Raw genomic sequence first — 19,975 nt, forward strand, 5'->3', positions numbered from 1 at the left:
TTCCCAAGTGAAGTAGTATACGGTAGGGCCTTTGGGAAGTTATGGGGCCACAGAGGTAGAGCCCTTATGAATGGGATTAATAGTCATAACAGGGACTCTAGATGCCCTCTTTCTGCCATGTGAAGACATAACAAGAAGGCAGCAGTCTGCAACCTGGAAGAGGCCCTCATCCGTCCCTGACAGTGTTGTTTCCCTGTTAGACTTCCTGCCTCCAGAACTGTGAGACATAACTGAGTGTTGTTAAACTCAATCTATGACAAATTTTTTTCTAACAGCCCCCCAAAAAGACATCCTCTAACATTAGTCAATGGTTGAGGACTGCTCCAAGGAACCCTGACTCTCCAGCACTCTGTTCTTGTCTGGCCTGTTCTGTTCTGGGCCAGTATGAGGGGCTCTTGGGCAGAGAGCTTCAGGAATTTGAAGTTGAAATGGTACTAATGTTGTCTGAAATACATGGATTATTTTCTTATTTCTTAGTCATATTCAATAATGAAAGCTTCTCCTTCCATTTTCCAAACAATTAGGAGGACATGGTGTCTGCAAAGGAAGAGAGAGTATTACTAGAGGAGAGTATTTGTAGGGATCTGGATTTTTAAAAATTAAATGTAGCGTCTAGCTAATATATTTTAATAGTTGAACATATTAAACATCAAGGTCTAGAATTTATAGTGGATGTGGAAGAAGTAACGTGAAAAGTAATAGTGCTCTGGAGCCCAGCAGATTTTTGTATATAATTGCAGCCAGCAGAAGGAAAGGGCTATAAAATCTTATCATGGAAGAGGGGAGACATTACACACATAGTGAAAAAAGGAGAATTTCCTCGTGACTAATGTAAAGTGTGTTTAATGAAAAACTTGGAATTTGGATAGGGTCTTAGTTTAGCAATATATTTTCTGGAGTCTTAAAAAAAAGAGCAGAAGCATTTTTCATGAAGCAGCCACACCAGGGCAGCCTCCTTCCTTTGAGTCTTTCCAACAGAGAAAAGAAAAAAGCTGGTCCTCATCTATATGTTTGCAGTGCTCACTGTCCTCTGGTCATTTTCTATGTCATACTCTCTTCACTTCTCCTCTTTCTCACTTCTAGCACTAGCTTTCTTTTAAGGGGATGGGAATTTTTGGATTTGAAGAGTAATTTTTTGAGAAATCAGTTATCACTAACAATGCCTGAGTTATAAAGCATTTAGGCAACTGGTGGCCTACACATACATGGAGGAAGTACCTTGACTTGAGAAAAAGTACTGAGATTCTTTTGTTCATCTGCACAATTCCTATCAAAAATAGCATTTTAAAATCAAAGAGAGGCAAAGTCTTGGTGGGCTTGTGTTCATTTGAAATTACTTTCAAAAACAAGATCAGATCACACATGAGCTGTTTTTTTCTGTTTCCAAATTATATTCCCAGCAGAACACCAATACAGTCCAGCAGTTTAATTCATTATTATCCAAAGTCCAAGTGAGTGAAATTTTAATCTCTGCTTCCAGCCACTTCGCATTGGTTTTTATCTGTAATTAACTTAGTGAAAGCCATGTGATGACAGATTCTTCCTTGTGCTCCAGTTACCTAAACTCCAAGGAGTTCAGTTTAACCACTTTCTACTGAAAAGTGTCATCTGGAAGGGCAGGAATATTGTGTAGGAATACTAGGTGTTTTAACAAGGCATCCCAAAGGGTGTTATTGGATGAGCCCACATGGGAGATGTTTGCATAGCCTTGACTGGTGTGGTTAGGTCTGAGGGCAATCTCGTGGTTAAAAGAACACAGCAACTGAAACCAAAATTAGTTTCAAAGGAAATAAAATCCTTTATGACTCTCAGAAGCAATGCTTTTTAAAGTTCATTTTCCTACCCTTCTTCCCATCCCACTGTGCATTCTGTGTTCTCCACAGCTGTACCTGGGCCTTTATTTTCAAATGCTCTTCACCTGGGAAAACTCTTCCCTTAACTGCACACCTCTAACATCCTATGCTTTTCTCCTCTGATGCCTGTCCCCCTTCCCCCATCAGTCTGGTAAAGGTGAGAGCTTCTTGGGGGGAATAGAAAAGAGGAAGACAGACTAGAAAAAACTAGAATTCTTTCTATAAGACTTAAGGATGGCACAGCAATGGACCCTTAGAAAATAATCTTTTCAAAGTACAATTGTCCTCCTTATCTGAGAGGCATATGTTTCAAGACACCCAAAGGATGCCTTTAACTTGGGTAGTGCTGAACCCTATGTCTATGTTTTTCCCTACACATATATACTTATGATAAAGTTTAACTTATTAATTAGGCACAGTAAGAGATTAATAACAATAAATAAAGTAGAAGAGTTCTGATAGTATACTATAATGAAAGTTACATCAGTGTGGTTTCTTTCAAGTATCTTTTTGTACTGCTCTTACTCTTCTTGTGATGATGTGAGATGACACAATGCCTACATGATGAAATGAAGTGAAGTGAATGATGTAAACAATGCAATGTAGCATTAGGTTACTGTGTAAGGCTTACATGAACACAGGCACTGTGATGCACTGTATCTGATAACCTGGACAGCTCCTACATGACTCATAGGAAGGCAGAATATACAGTGGGGACGTGTTGAACAGAGATGATTCATGTCCCAGGTAGGATGGAGCAGGCAATGAAACATTTCATCATGTTATTCTGAAATGTGCTCAATTTAAAACTATGAACTCCTCATTTTTGAAATTTTCCACTTAATATTTTTGAACATCAGTTGATCACAGGGAACTGAAACCACTGAAAGAAAAGTGGATAATGGAGGACCATTATATATAGATAAGGATGTAAGAAAAATTCTTTATCTGATAGCATGAAGGGACATTTTATTAATAACCCACATGGTTGTCCTTCATAACAACTACCTCAAGACTTTAGAGGGAGCATCCCAAAGTCCCATACCACATTGTGACCCTGTTATTCATGGTTTGTCATAATCCTTTTCTGAACCCACTTTAATTTATTATTATTATTACTATTGTTATTATTGGTTTGGTGGTAGTGCTGATTGAGCTCAGGGCAATTGCCCTACCACTTGAACCATGCCCCCAGTCCTTTTGTTTTTGATTTGCTTTTTCAGATAGGGTCTCGTGCTTTTGCCTGGAGCTGATGGTGGACTGTCACCATCCTATCTTTGCCCCCCATGTAGCTGGGATTATAGGCATGAGCCATAAGCTTGGCCTCCACTTATATTTTATATTTGTGCCACTCATGAGTCCTACAGTTAAAGACAGCTTCAGAATTCCCAGATAGGTAGCTTTGTATTTAGCTCCACACTAACTCTTTATTCTAACTATCTCTTCATGGTTTCAAAGAATTCATAATGAACTGAATGCTTGTGTCTCCTCAAAAACCCTTAATGCGATGGTATTAGGAGGTGGTGTCTTTGGGAAGTGGTTAGGCTATGAGGATGGAATGGGGTGAGTACCCTTCTTAAAGGAACCTGAGAGAGCTCTGGCTTGCTTCATTTGCCTTTGTTTAATGTTTCATCTTTGAGAAACTCCTTCATTCTCTTAGGCATTTTAGCTCTCCTCCTTGGGCTTCCTTCAGTTTGGCTGTCTTCCTGGAGAGATGGCAGTCAGAATTACTCATAGTATTCCAGGTTCAGGTAGGAATCAATAGGTATGAAGAGTAAGAGCTCTGATTTCCTTTTGGGATCCTTTTGCTGAAGCTCAGCATTATTTTGTTGTTTTAACTTTTCAAAGAACCAATATTTTAAAAACCATACAATAATGATTCCCACACCATTTCTTCATCATAAGTGAATTATTTTCATAATATACTTATGTAAATCTGGTTTGAATTAATTGTTGCCTAAACTGTACCTACACGAGATCTTATTTGCTGTTATTCTCTATAACCTGGGATTATAATCATACCTGGAGATATGATGTAAGAACAACTTGAAGAAAATTCTAACATAAGGTATAATCACTCCTTACATAAATATCAATAATAATAAGTGGAAAAAGGCAAAGTATTCTCTTTGAAGAGAGATGTTAAGGGCTTTATAGTAGGAGAAACCAGTAAAAAAATAAAATTTGAACATCATTCTGAGTGAGGTTAGCCTGGCCCAAAAGACTTTCAGAAGACTCTTAACAAGTCTCCACATAAAAATTTCATAGGTAGAATAACTTATCGAGAAGAGAGACTTGACTAAATGTAAGAAGAAAACTTTATTTACAAGAAGGTAATTTTCTTGTGAGTCTAGCTGCTTTCTATTAACAATTCACTGAAGGGATTTATAAAAAACATGCGAAAATAATCACATTCTTTTAAGTTTTTTGATTTGGAAAGTATGCTTTCATTAAAATATTATTTTTATAAATATTTAACAAATTCATTATTTTCATTTTAAAAATGAATATTTAGAAATTCTCAGTTTAAATTTCTGACATCAGAAATAGCAATAGATATACACATAAACTAAAGCTCTTTGGCGTCCTCAACAGTTTTCAAAAATTGTGAAAGGAAAGTTTGAGAACTCCTGGAGTTTTGAGAATCCAAATGTCATTTCCATATTCTTTGTGTATATGATTATTTGCTGCTTTAAAACATCTTATTATATTTCTTTCACTCACTAGGGTATTTGTATTAGTCTTACAGATTATAGAAATTTCTTTCTAACTGGGAATTTTAAAGGTAAAAACGGAGCACATAAAGAACATACAGTAGCAAGGTGTGGGGCACTGAATAATGTGTTAACTCCAGCTTTTTTGTGGCTCAGAGTATCTAAAAATCAAGAATTATTATTGTGTTAGGTTGGACTGGACTTTTTGTTGCTATGACAAGTCTGTGAGGAAAACAACTTAAAAGGAGGAAAGGTTTTATTTTACTCATGGTTTCAGTCTGTGGTTGACTGGCTCCATTGCTGAGGGCCTGTGGTGAGGCAGAACATCATAGCTTTAAGAAAGTGCGGCAGAGCAAAATTGCTCACCTCATAGTAGCCCGGAATCAGAGAGACAGTGTGAGAAAGAGTCGCAACCCAAATAAGCCAGATATAGAAAGACAAATGTAACATATTTTCTCTCCTATATGGAATGTAGACTTAAAAAACATAGACATGAATGGAGAAGGGGGACTTTTGGAGGAGGCAGCATGAGGGGAAAGGGGGAAAGAAGATTAGGGGTGTGAAGAGGGTGTGTATATCATTGAAGTATCATTATATATGCGTGAAAATATCATAATGAAGTCAATTAAATATTATAAAAAAGGGAAGCTGAAGCTGGGGGAGATAAGGAGCAAAAGAATGGTGAATATGGTCAATGTATATTATGTGCATATATGGAAACATCACAATGAATACTCTTTGTACAAGTAATATATGCTAATAAAAAATAGGCATGCCCTAGTGACCTCTTCCTCCACACAGGCCTTCCCTGCTGAGTCTCCAACAACTCCCCATAATGCTATCATATTATGAATCCATCGATGAAGGCTGCGCTCTCATGGTCCTATCATCTCTCAATAGTACCACCAGCCAGAGACAAGCCTTCGACACAGGAGCCTCTCTGAGGGATATCTCCTATCCAGACCATAATGGCTTCTAAGTACTAATTTTATGAACTGGCATTGTTTCATACTGTTGAAAGTATGAGGCTTTTTTTCCTATAATGTATGAAAGTAAAAGAAAAGTGTGAAGTCTGGGAAAGTTATTTAATTGTTAAAAAGCTTAGGAAATTTTGTGATTTCAAAGATGGATTAAAGAGAAGCCTGAAAACTTCAGATAGAGAAAAATTGAAGATTGTGAGGCCAAATATTTAGTTTAAGTGGCCATCTTTCAATGACTTTGGAGGTACTTTTGGTATATCTTAAGGCTGATGGTTTTCCTAAGAGATGACAGCTGGGATGTCAGGGGTAAATTAGACTTACTTGAAAGAAATTGACTTTTCAAACACATTTCCCCTCTATGTCCATTCAAAATCTATCTGCCTTTCATAACATTAGTGAAAAGGGAATGCTTTTCTTGCCAAAACCTCTGGGAACATGCTGATTATTATGGTAAGAAGAAAATACATCTAATAAAATTACTAAGCAAGGAGTTTAGAGCCACCCTAATTACTCATGCCTTGCCTAGATGAGATCCCAGACCTAATATAAAATTCTATTAGAACTTGAGGAAAGCAAACTTTTGACCAGGTGTGCATTTTATTTAAAGTCTCAGGGCACTTAGGAAATGCCATACAGTTATAAGATGGTTTAATTGCAAGAGTGATAAATTTGGAGGATTGAGAAGGAATCAAATTGGGAAGGAAAGAGTTTTTTGGCCTTAATTATACTCCCTAACAGGGGTTAGCTTTAGGAAGTTGGCATTTTGAATTAATTCTGGATTTCCTATAATGATCTAGGAAGATTTGGCTAATTTATCAATTTCCAAGGCATGAGAAGCCTTTATCAGCTTGACTTTCTTGGTGGTCATTGTACATCAAGGAGTTTATTTCTCCAGTTTTTTAAAGTCCAAACAATATTTTAGACAATCTTTTAATTATAGGGTTACATGAGCAGACACTGTTTTTCATATGTCCATGACATCAATTACAATTGACCATGATCATCAGAACCTTCAAAGCCATGAAAACTGGATAAAATGTTGGTGTTATGAAAGAATAATGTCTAAAATGCCAAGAAAGGGATAGAAAATATGTAACACTTCATTAGACAGAATGTTATCACATTGTGACTTTTTTATTTGACTAATTCTGAATCAGAGCATCCAGTGAAATTTATACAGGATGAGTATACTTCTATTAAAACAGTGTGCTTTCCTGTTCAGAGAGATGATGGTAAACACAGAGACAGGGAGGTAAGGAGTGAGGTGTAGTGGCAGCTGCCTTTGTAGAAAGTAGTATCTTTGGTTTGGAGTCATGAACACAGCACTGGAGCAGTAGTCAGGAGGCCTGGGTTGTGATCTATTTCCTCCATAGCTAAGGGATGTATGATGTACTTATTTTTTTTTAAGACAGGGTCTTGCTATGCAGCCCAAGCTGCCTTCCAACTTGAGATTCTTCTGCCTCAGCTTCTCAGGTGCTGGGATTACAGGCCTGAACCATCAGACCTGGCAGATAATAATTCTTTAAATGGGTTTTTATTCTGTAACATGGTGTCAATTACAACTTTGCTGGTCACTATGCATTATTTTAAAGACTATATTAGAAATAGTCAGCAAGGCCTCCAATTTGGAGACTAAGACATTAGTGTTGAATGAGATTGGCTTCATTCTGTCCTTAGTCTTACATTTGAAAATAAGGATAATAGTGCTTATTTTGTTTCCTTGACAAATTACTCCTTCCATCTTCTTTCTTCCTTCTCCTTCCCCTTCTTCTTTCTTCCTCTTTTGAAATCTAAGTATTTTGGTGACTGTTTAAAAATGGAAGAGTGTTCTCCTGCAGCAACGAATATTCAAATATTGCTTGTGAGGAGAACAGCTTTTGAAATGGGACTGCAATGATGAGAACAAAGGGAGGACAGGGACAGACAGCTATATAGTAGAAGTCATACCAGCCCTTTGGTGGAAGGAAATGGGAAAGACATAACTCTATGAGAAGAGAAAAGGGATGGGGATACCCTGGGATGACCTGTCCCTTTGATGTTTTGCTGAGACTCTCAAAGGATCAGTTGCTGGCTTATTTGGCATTTAGATGTTTTCAGGGAAAGAAAATTTGTATAAACCTATTAAACTATATTGAATAAACCTAAGAGAAATGAGAATATGTTTAATATTTTAGTGGTTTAATGGTAACATTCTATGAAATCAATTTGGGTGAGGATCCTTCGCACCCAAATTGAGTGTTTACCGTTCCCTTTTCACTGGGCATGACAAAACCCTATCAGAACCATCTGTTCCTGCACAGTGTAACAATCTCAGAGTTGAAAAGAGGACAGACATGTCTGTGCTTGCAAACTTTCCCCTTAAATACATTTAATGCAAAACTTAACATGCCTGTCCTTTTAATTGATGATACATTCTTGGCAAACGCATTTTTCTTATGTCTGATAAAACTTTAAACAGAAATGGCAGTTCACGATATACAATTTTTCAAATTTCACTTTTGATTGATGTGTACTAGTTCTACATATTAATGAGGTTCATTTTGATATATTTCAATACACACATGCAGTGGGCACTGATCAAATCCAACACCCTTCCTTCCCCCACCACTAGTAATCACTTTGCTATATTCAGCTCAATTTTTTTCTTATAGCTTCCACAGATGACAGAGAACATGAAGCACTTGTCTTTTTGTGTCTGGATTACTTCACTTAACATAATTTCCTCCATTTAAATCAGTTTTGTGACAAATGACAAGATTTCATACTTGTTTATGACTGAATAAACTTTCAAATCTTGAAAGTCAGTGGTACTCTAAAATAATCACATTTTCTTTTCTTAGTTTTTGGTTCCATGTTAATATTTCTTCTAAAAATATTCAACCTCAGCAGATTAAAACAAATAGTTGAAAATTTTGTTTCAATTTACAGCCTTTCAAATCCTGTTTTAACAATTTCAGTGCATGAAGTATTTTTCCTGAATCTAGTGTAGGGTCATTCATGCTATTCAGTCGACCATTATAACATTTGTTTTAAGATTCTCTGTGGTAAACATCCATTGACTTTGGCTTCCTAAGTTTCAGCATTGAGAAATCATTTTCAAGAATATTTCTAGCCCCAGAATAAGTGTGTTTCTGGTAAGTAAGCGTGCTTTCCTGAGTTCAATTTATCTGAGATCTGATTCATGTACTCTTCTACTTACACAGCAAATGCTTCATAGTACAATTACATCATTGGGCCTGATATAACTTGGTGTTTGTTTTTACCTTCCACTCCCCATAGCATCAGTTTTATGACTTGTCATCCACTTTGAGTTACTTGCTTCTTCAGTGGGAGAATTAGGTTAAATAGTACCATATAGAGATTGAATGCTTACTGTAAATATTAAGAATAGTTCCCTAAGGCTTGCAGATAAAGGAGTGGCATGGATCCTAAATGCTAAAGGTACAATGAAATTGGTTTAGTTTTCAAACTATCTGTTCACTTTAGTCTTATCCACAACTCCACTACCAAGAAATCATGTCTTGGTTGGTCTGTTTAGGTTAAGGTAACAAATAACCCTAAAAAAATCTCAGATGCTCACAATAGAGGTGTATTTCTTACTGTGTAACATATTGGGTGTGACTTAATAGCTCTGTTCCATGTCTTCTGTATACTCAAGGACCAAGAATAAAGAACACTGGTAAAACCACCCAAAGCCTCTTGTGTTTTATTCCATAGAGACCCCTGTGACCTCCACTCACATTTCATTGGCCATAGCAAATCACGTGGGCAAGCCTGATGTTGACAGAGTGAGTGGTAATAATCCTTATATTAGTGAGAAGCTGGTACAGAGGTGCAGCAAATAATTTGAAAATATAAGTCAATATACTCCCTGATTCTTATAAATATCTCCTTATATTACACACACAGACATGGACATGATTTTCCTTCAAACAATCTTTCAGAAGTTTTATTCCTGAAGAGTAAATGTCTCTGACAAATTTTTAAAACTTTTCTAATATTATTTAAAGTCCTGTGAATATTATTTGAATATCTTCGATTCTTTGAGAATTCTGAAATTGTGAAATTCAGAAATGGCTAAAACTCATACATAGTCAATTCTGGTAAATAGAATGGATCATTGCTGCTATTGCTTGAATGTGTGTGTTTCCCTCAAATTCTTATGTCAAAACCTAAAACGCAATGTGGTGGTATTAAGAGGTAGGGCCTTTAGGAGGTGACTAAGCCATGAGCACCCTGCTGTCATGATTGGGACTGGTGTTCTTGAGGGCACTAGCCAGAACTTTAGCTCTTCTACCTTCCACCATGTGAGGACAGAGCTAGAATGCTCCATCTATGAACCAGGAGACAAGCCTTTGCCAGACACTGAATTTGTTGGTATCTTGATCTTGGATTTCTCAGTCTACAGAACCATGAGAAATAATTTTTTGTCATTTATAAATTAGCAAGTCTAAAGTAGTTTGTTACAGTATCATGAAAGTTCTAAGGCGGTCATGTAATATTTTATTAAATGGTTAATTTTAACTAGAACCACTAATTTAAATTTCCTTCTGTGGTACATGTATTAATATTGAAGGCCATTCTAAAAGATTTTTAAATAATTTGAACACTAATTTTATAAATAAAAATGTGCACATAATATTAGGAGGTAAGTATTTCAGAGGTGAAAAATTCACTTGGACACTAATAGTTTGGCTTATTTGATAAAAAATATAGCAAAACCATGGAGTAACATGAATAGATTCACCCCCAGATGGGAGGGTTCAGTAGGGACAGGCAATCAGGATTTAGTGATTGGTTTTAAAAAAGTGATTAGTCCATTTCTGACATATCCAATACCTTTCTTCAGCAGCTACTAGAAGGAGGAGTGGAATAAATCAGCTTGCATTAGCTTTGCAATACTTCAATATCATTTTTTTATGGTATTGTGATTTGGATCTTATGGCTTTTTATTTGTTTGCTGCATCAGTTACACTATTTTATGGTTATTCATTTCTTTTGTTTTTTCTTTCTTTCTAAAAAGAATACTTAAACATTCTTTAAAAAAAATCCCCTTGTAAAAAGAATGGAACCAAGTCTTTATATTCCTATGCTATAATTCTAGTAATTATAACTACAATGTCAATAAACCCTAGCACACATTATTTATAATGTGCTTAGCATTATTTTAAGCAATTACTCATTTTTAATTTATCTAAAGCTATGAAGTTGAAATGAGGAAATTGAGTTAGAATGAGGTTAAAAAGACTTTTATAACAGCCCATAGCTAGGAAATGGTTAAGCAGTGATTCAGATATAGTTGGCTCAAGAGCTCAGGCTTCCACTACAACTATATGTACCATGCTGTGGTTCTGATCCTTGTATCTTCCAAATTCATACGTCAAAATCTAATCCTTAAAGTGACTGCATTAGTATTGTGTGGTGGAGCCTTGGGGAGGAGATCATGAGGATTGAATCCTCGTGAATGCTTTTAGTGTCTTTTTAAAAGAGGGCCTGAGGGAGCTTGTTGCCTCTTCCACCATGTGAAGACACAGTAAGAACACAGCGTTTATCAACCAGAGAGCAGACATGAAATCTGCTTTGATCTGGGACTTCAGCCTCTAGTACCATGAGCAATAAATTTCTCATTTGTAGCTACCTTTTCTATGATATTTTGTCATAAGAGCCCAAATGGACTAAGACAAGCTGATATATGAATATATATGCATATATATTCATTTAGAAAAAATGTTAAGCATTAACCATGCATTAGGAAGTATCTTGGGCATAAGAAAGTCAAGATAAGTGGTCACAGTATTGACCTTCAGACCTGACACAGCTTAGCTAAAAAGGAGAGAGTCCTACAAACAGTATTGCAAATTTGAATCTTAGCAAGGCAGAAATTACTCAGAGACATGAGAAGAGATGGATGTCCTAGGCAAAGAGAGGTAAACATGAAAAATAAGAACAGAGAAACGATACTAGATGTTTGAGAAATTAATGTATAATTACACTGCGGAGTGTGTAAGCAAGAGAGAAAGAGCTAGGCAGAAGCCAGATGATGGCTGGTTTTGTGTGTCATGCTAAACTTAAGACTTTAACTGGAAATGGTGGAGGGAAGCTTTAGGGAATTTTAACATGAGGTTATGTTGATGAACTCTTAGTGCTATATTAAAAGATTTACTGTATAAACCTCTATTGTTTTTTTCATAGTGCCTAGAACTATGTGTGATGTGTACTTAAGTTAAACAGGACAGTGGCACACAGATCTAAAAGATATTCTGGCTGTGTAGGTCAGAGAAAATTCTGGACAGACTGTAATTCAGGGCAAGGATGTCCATTAACCATTAAAAGAATGAAGAGAAAACAGAAAATGGACTGTAGCTGCACCTGCTATAAACGTCCAATTGCTTGAGAAATGCAGTTGTTCAACCAATTGTTGACCAAGTCAATGATCACAAGATGCACCCCATCTTTGAGTGTGCATCAGTAATTATGTCATGATAGCCAAGCAAATGCATTTGGAAATGATTCTAACTGTTACAACAACCAGTACCGCTAGGTTTGTAAATAAATCTTTAAATGGGTACATTTTCTGGAAATATTTTAGGAACAAAATTCTCTTTAGTTGAATGTTTAAAGAGGTATAAAATCCATGTTGAATTTTAATTCAACTAAACATTGAGTAAGAAAGACAAAATCAGATCATTTCTTCATTCTTTCTGACAGCGTGTAAAAGATGACTGGTGTACGTGCATCTCAGATGGATGAGATTGTACACGTGTCACTGCCACGCTCAAGGCAAGTTGTGTTATGTAATCCAGCTGGACTGACGAGGGCTCACTGTGTTTAACATGATAAGGAAGAAGACATGCTTTTCTGCACGTTCTGTGAATGCAAAATGATGTGATTCCCAACAGATAAAAATGTACTTACCCTTGACAGGCTGTGGCATGACTAGTGGGTATCATTTTTAAATTATTGCTGCAGTAATGAAAATGTAGAAGGAGAACCAGAGATTTTGGTTAAGAAATAGATGTAAAACTGGTAAAATTCCATATTCTTGGTGGGGGCTTAGCAATACTCAATATTTGGCAGAAATGTTTAGCCACCAGTTAATATGGCTTAAGATAAATTCTTTCTTTTTAAAATCTTGTTAGGTCAAAAATGTTATAGATTACAATGGCCAAGTCCTTATTGCTATGACAACAGTAGCTTTAATAATTGTCACGCTTGCTAAAACTTGGGCAGGTATTGATATGCTTGTATGCCTAAGACTCTTTGTAAATACTACTTTCTTTGTCAAGAATTTTTGGTTCCTCTCGTCTTATATTTGTACATCTCTGTAAAAGTTTAATATTTGTTGAATGAATTTTTAGTGTCCACATTATACATCCTTTTTACATTTTTGCTAGAGACATAATTCACTACCATAAACCTTCTCTTTTAAAATGTACATGTCATTGGTTTTTAGTATCTTCACAAAGTTGTGCAATCATCACCACTATCATATTCCGGAACATTTTCATTACCCCACAAAGAAACCCAGTACTCATTAGTAGTCATTCCCCATTCCTCCTTCCCCTGAGTCCCTGGCAAAACACTAATCTATTTTATGGCTTGATGGATTTGTCTATTCTGGGCATGTTGTACAAATGGAGACATACAAAATGCAGCCTTTGTGACTGGATTCTTTCATTTAGCATATAGTTTTTAAGTTCATCTGCTGTAGTGTGTGTTAATACTTCATTCCATTTTATTGAAAAATACTAGCCTGATTTTTGAATATACCATGTTTTGTTTACACATTTATCTATTGATGGGTATTAAATTGGTATTTGTATTTTTTGAATATCATGACTTTCTTTTTTTGTACTGGGGATTGAACTCAGGGTCTCTGCATACTCTACTACTTGAGCCACACTTCAGTCATGCTGCTATAAACATTCATGCACAAGTCTTCATGTAGAATGTGTTGTGCCTTTAAATATATTTTATTAAACATTTCTAACATTTAAAAATTATTAAAGTACTATGATAAAAATATTTAAAATACTATTAACATTTGTTTTATCTCCTTTTAGACTGCTGGTTACTTTTGTGATATTTTATTTAAAAAATAAATTTGGTATCAAAATATGAATTCTTTTCTATATTCTACTATCTTCACTTTCCCTACAGAAAAGTATATATATACATATATATATATATGTATATATATATATATATATATATACTTTTTAAAAAGTATGTATGTATATATATGTACACATACATACAAAAATATATATCTAGGATAGGATTTTAAATCATTGGACACATCTCCATATTTATTTTAATTACTGAATTATATTTCTTCACATTATTTCTTGAAGGAAATTACTTGGCTTTATTCCTTATTTTATCCTTTTCCTCCCCTTCCACTTCTACCTAGCTAGAGTCTTTCAAGTGTTGGCTGAAATGAATAATATATATGGAATCATAATATGACAGGGGTCAAAGGAATCTTAGAGGTTAATGGTACTGTGACTAACATGGTGTTATAACACTGGTTAAAAGTGGGTTTTAACCACTGACTGTAATTTTAGCTCTTAAACTTTCATACTTGCCCACTATCTTACATTCTTGAATTAAATCATTTGAGAAGATTGAAGAAGAACAATAGGGAATTTATTCATAAGTGAAATGATGAATAAGATTAAGCAATTTCTTACATTCTTGTATGATAAAATTTGAAGTTTGGAAGCAGGCAATGAATTATTTTTCAGTCAATTTAAGACTTCCTTGGTGAAAGTGCATTATTTTCTGAAATTACGAAATATTTAATAGTTATTAAAAAAACTCATCTATCTCGAGTGCTGTCTTGTAAGATAGTCATAGATTGTTTCCAAAGAGTAAAATTTATTTGTTTTGGATGTTGAATGCAAACTTTATCTTTTAGCATCCTTACTGACATTTTATCTGCTGTTGAATCATAGTAACATTGGTAACTGTATAGTTTTAACCCATGCTTGTTTAATTTTTAAAAATATAATTAAATGTAGGACATATATGGATTGTGATACTGAAAAATTATTTCCCACTAAAGAAAACCAATAGTTTTTTGGAGATGTGCCTGATTTTAGATTTGAGGCTAGAGATATAAAACCCTCAAAGTCCATCAGAATTCTAAGAACAGGCTTCAGGAACCAACTTTTAGAGACCAACTCAGTGGCTAACCATGGACCAATTCAGACTTTAGTGAGGAATTGCAATAGAGTGAACATAATCAGTCATATTGAAATCTTTAACCTCATAGAGATATTAAAATTTTAATCCATCATCTTTGGAAGATAGTATAGAATCAATTCATTGCCTTGAAAACTGGTTAAAAACAGGAAAATCAAGCAAGTTTGGTTTTTCTACTCACTGTGTAACAAGTAGCTCAAGAGGGGAAGCATTTCTTTGTAAAGAATGTTTCTTGTCAGGCACTAGTGGCTCATGACTGTAATCAGGAGGCAGAGATCAGGAGGATCATGGTTCAAAGCCAGCTCGGGCAAATAGTTCAAAAACCCTATCTTGAAAATATCCAACACTTAAAAAAAAAAGGCTGGCAGAGTTGTTCAAGGTGTAGGTCCTGAGTTCAAGCACCAGCACCTCCCTAAAAAAAAAGAATATTTCAATGAATGCATTACAAGGGAACTGACAGAATTATAAGATTATCGTTTCCCAATGCACATGAAATACAGAACTAGGCACAGAGCTGCTAACCTCACAGAAAGAGAGACAACCATACACCATGGGTACCTTGAGGGAAAAAATACCACTACACGTACTTTTTCCAAAGGGATCCAATCTGAGATTAAACAGGGCTCTGGACCCACCTGCCAATTTACAGGTGATAGGGAAACCTGAGAAGCTTGTTGGTTGAATATACAATCAACCTAGTCTCCACTGAGGGAAATGAAAGGTTGGATAGCCTCTGTTCTTCAGATACACTGTAAGGAAAATGAAGGGACAGAAAGGGACACTGTAGATGAACAGTGATTTAACAGACATACTGAGTTTTTAAAAACAATTGGCTGAAAATCCAGATAATGTTCGGGGATTGTTATTTTATTGATAAGATTATAAATGAAAGGAGGTGATTACTGTAAGGTGTGCATCCAGTTTGCAGGAGAAGAGGGTGGTAGTTTGGGATGGGTCACATGGAGGGAGTTCTGGGTAGTCAGCACAGCTCTATGTCTTGACTCAGATGAGGATGCCCAGGGCCTTGTATTAATTTTTGTAATGTTTCTGTAACAAATTGTCATTCATTCTGTGGCTTAAGATATTTATTACCTCACAGTTCTCTAGGTCAGAAGTCCAGATAAGTTTGGCTGACCTCTTTACTGTGGGTTCACAAGGCTGAAATCAAGTCAGCTGCTGATCAGTTGGACTTTGTCTGGAGGCTCTGAGTGAGAAGCCCCTTCCAAGTTCCTTTGGGCTTTTGGCAGAGTTCAAAAGCTTGGGGTTGCAAGGTTATTTATTGATTGTTTCCGTGATGACTATTGTGCTAGTCACTTTTTGTCTCTGTGACAAAACACCCTAGAAAACAACTTTAGGGAAGTTTCAGAGGTTTCAGTCCATGGTCACTTGGCCTCATTGCTGTTGAGCCTGTGTGCATGATGAGACAGCACACAGTATCAGGGAGCCTGTGGCAAAGCAGAGTGTCTCACCTCATGGCTGTTGAGAGAAGGAGGAGAGGAAGAGAGAGAAGAGAGAGAGAGAGAGAGCGAGAGCAGAAGAGTGGGGACAAGATATACCTCCCTGTGACCTACTTCTCCAACCAAAACTCACCATTCAGCACCACCATTTTGGTGGGACCAATCCTTCAACACATTAATGTTTAGGGATCATTTTATATTAAACCATAACAGCTATGATCTGGGAACTTCTCTCAGCATTCCTCACTCATCTCATTATCTCCTTCATCTTCAAACAGCAACAATGGGTAATGTCCTTTTTTTGCTTTGACTCTCTCTGATTTTTCCTGCAGCAATCTTCTGTTCATGTAACTATATCAGTCCAACCAAGATAATCCGGGATAAACTCCCTATTTTAAGATCAATTGATGAGTAACCTTAATTCCGTCTCCAAATCCCTTAACAGTAGTACCTAGATTAGTGTTTGAAAAACCGGGGCCCTGTAATCCTGGGAGAATGTCTTTAGAATTCTGCTTGCCATAGCCATTTTTACTTTAAACATTTGTCTCATGTTGCATTCTGTATTTTTCATTTATTGAAAAAAATAAGACTAAGAAGTTATTGGAACAGAAATTATTGGTATCTCCTTGTGATAATTTGAAAGATACTTATCAAAGGTGCTTATTCCTTTTGTAAAAATATCCCCCAAAACAAAAACAAAAAAGATTTTTTTTCTGAAATAAATCATACTTTTACTTTATCTACAAATAGTGAAAAAAAAAAAGGAAGGTCTAAAAAAGTAAATACTGCAACTTGCTGCTTTCATTACTGTAACTAAAACATTTGCAATTAAAAGGTTATGTTGTAACAAAATTGACAACTTGTATGGGGATATTAAGTACGGCTTTAAAGAGACATTCTTTATAGTGGGTGCTTTGGTTCATAGTACATACAAAGAACATTTGAATCTATTTTGGTAATACCTTTTATAAGGCTTGATACTCATTTTATTTTCCTTCCATTTCACAAATAATTTTTAGTGTAGCTGCCATTACATTTTTTTCTTTGGGTGTATGTATTAAAATTGATCTTCACCAGGGGTTGGCAAACTGTTTCTGTGAGAGGCCAAAGAGTAAATATTTCCAGTTTTTTGTATTATATCATTTCTGTGGCAGCTATTCAATTCTGCCATTGTAGTCCCAAGGCACATAGGCAATTCATAAATTAATAGGCATGGGTAGATTTGGCCCATGAACTGTGGTTTATAGATGCCTGATCTATGCATCTAAATATTTTCTCTCCTATAGTGTATGTTCAGTATTTTACTAGCTATATATTTTCTTTTCATGTTTTTTTTATTGGCAACACAGGTGCTCTACCACTTGAGCCATGCCCATCCTTTCTTCCTTGAGCTAGTTTATAGAAAATGTCTTATATTTTTACCTACACTGGCCTGGACCACTATCTCCTACTTATACCTCCTGCACTGCTGGGATGATGGGTATATGCCATCACACCTGGCTTTTTCCTTGAGATGGGGCTTTGCTAACTTTTTGCCTGGGCTGACCTCAGTTCATGATCCTTCTGATCTCTTTCTTGAGTAGCTGGAATTACAGGCCTATGCCACAGTGCTTGGCTACCAGCAAAATATTTTCATTGTACCCATTTGTGTGAACCTGTCATGCAAATGGTAGCATAAAGACTTCACAGTCTTAGAAACATTTCTTTGAACATGTGTAATGCACTTATTTGGTTTCTTTTCTGAGCTCTGATAATAAAGCTACATATTTTTCTGTATCAGCTTTCTCACTCATTTGTTTGCTCATTTCACAAATATTTATTGAGTGCTTAGTGTATGCAAGACACTATCTTAGGTCCTAGAGATAAGCATTAACCAAACAAAATCCTTGCCATCATCATGTGCAAACTGTAGTTGACCTGCTGATGCTAACAGGCCAGGATATGATAAGCTTTTTCTAATAACTTCTCCTTGACCTTCAACAGAGCAACATATGAATACAAATGCTAATGAATTTTTTGTTAGATGTAAATATTGTTTGCACATACTTTCCTATAAGTTGACTGCTGAACTACTAATGAAAAAAATCTGAGATCTATATTATACGCTCCCCATATTTTATTTCAGATTTACATTGTAGTATGTTAGGAGTCAAACTTTTTTTGCAAAAATTTTACTGTTTAGAACTCCTCGATGACCTTGAAATGTATATTATACTACATTGTCTTCAAGTTGTATCACATGGATTTGTGAGACATTGCTTTCATTTTGTATGCTGTTGTGAATGGAATCAATCCTAGCTGAAGAATCAGCTGGTAATAATTGGGAATCTTGGTCATTTAGCTTTATGGGTTCTCCATATCCATCAATAAATCTTTATGAAATTATTTTTAACTAGTAATCCTTATCTATTTTCAGATTTATAGAGGAAACTGTTTTGCTTACCTAGGGAAAATAAAAAATTAGATAAAAGATCTAAACACAATAACTTTATCATTAAGATAAAATGTCAAACTTGCAATAACTGTGCAAAATCTTAGGCACTGACTTCCTATTTTATAACTGCTGCAGTGACAGCATCCATCTATCTAAGCCTTTCCTGGCATTAAGCTGGCTGCATTACCTGTGTCCTATAGCTATGTCCTTCCTTATGCAGATTCTTTTATATGAGTTGACATGCATAGACCTGAATTTTAAAAAAAGTTGTTGTAATTTACTTCCTCAATCACATTTGTAATATATTTATATGTCAATTATAGATATAGTCTTGGAACAATTCTGAGACCTGAAAAAAAATACAAGTTAGTGCAGGAACATACATCTTTACTCTTTGCCTTTTGGTGGGTGTGTGAATGCTTCCACTCACATAGAATTTTCTTTTATTTCTTTTAAAATATATTCCAAATAAGCCATCTAAAATGTGAATCATGGGCTGGCAGGGTGGCTCAAGTGGTAGAGTGCCTGCCTCGCAAGCATGAGGCCCTGAGTTCAAACCTCAGTACTGCTAAAAAAAAATGTGAATCACAAGTTTGTAGGACTTCTGGAGCTCCTTCAATAAAATCCTAAAATTTTAAATAATGAATCTTAGAAATCTGACCCAAGTCAATCTAAGTCAGTCTCTCTGTCTTTCTACCTCTTCTCCTCCCCCATCTCTTTGAGATAGTGTCTCACTATGTAGCCCAGATTCCCTCAAATTTATAACGGTCTTGCCCCAGCCTCCCAAGTGCTGGAATTACATGCATGCATTACTGTTATGGGTTGGAAATGAAATGTTATTCCAAAAGACTCATGTATTGAAGGCAGCAGGGTTCAGAGATGGGCTTTTGAGACATGATTGAGTAAGGAAGGCTCTGACTGCATCAATGAGTTAATCCATGGATGGATTTAGTGTGATGGCATTGTTGAGACCTGTTTGGGACAAGTAGGCCACTGTGGGTGTGACTTCGAATGGGATCTTCACCTTGGCCATTGCCTCTCTCTCTCTTTCGTTTCCTCTCTCTCTTCTCTTTCTCCCTCTGTCACTCTCTTTCTCTATTTCTCAGCATCCTGAGAAATAGAGAAATAGCATCTTCTCTATTTCTATTCCATAATACTCTGCTTCATCACAGACCCAGAAACAATGAAGTCAGCCAATCATGGAATGAAAGCCCTGAAACCATGTGCCAAAATAAATTCTCCCTCCTTTAAATTATTTCTCTCAGGTATTTTTCACAGCAATGAAAATTTTGACTAACATAGACACTGTACCAAGCAATCCCTTCATTTT

The 19,975-nt window shown here is 35.9% G+C and overlaps 1 non-coding gene across 1 annotated transcript; it reads left to right on the top strand.

The window, feature by feature from the left end:
• Positions 1-19,143: 19,143 nt before the first annotated feature.
• Positions 19,144-19,216, top strand: Trnaa-cgc (transfer RNA alanine (anticodon CGC)). Its single transcript has one exon. It is a non-coding gene; the product is annotated as a tRNA-Ala (tRNA).
• Positions 19,217-19,975: the final 759 nt, after the last annotated feature.

The sequence above is a fragment of the Castor canadensis genome, chromosome 5 (assembly GCF_047511655.1).
Source record: "Castor canadensis chromosome 5, mCasCan1.hap1v2, whole genome shotgun sequence".
Lineage (NCBI taxonomy): Eukaryota > Metazoa > Chordata > Mammalia > Rodentia > Castoridae > Castor > Castor canadensis.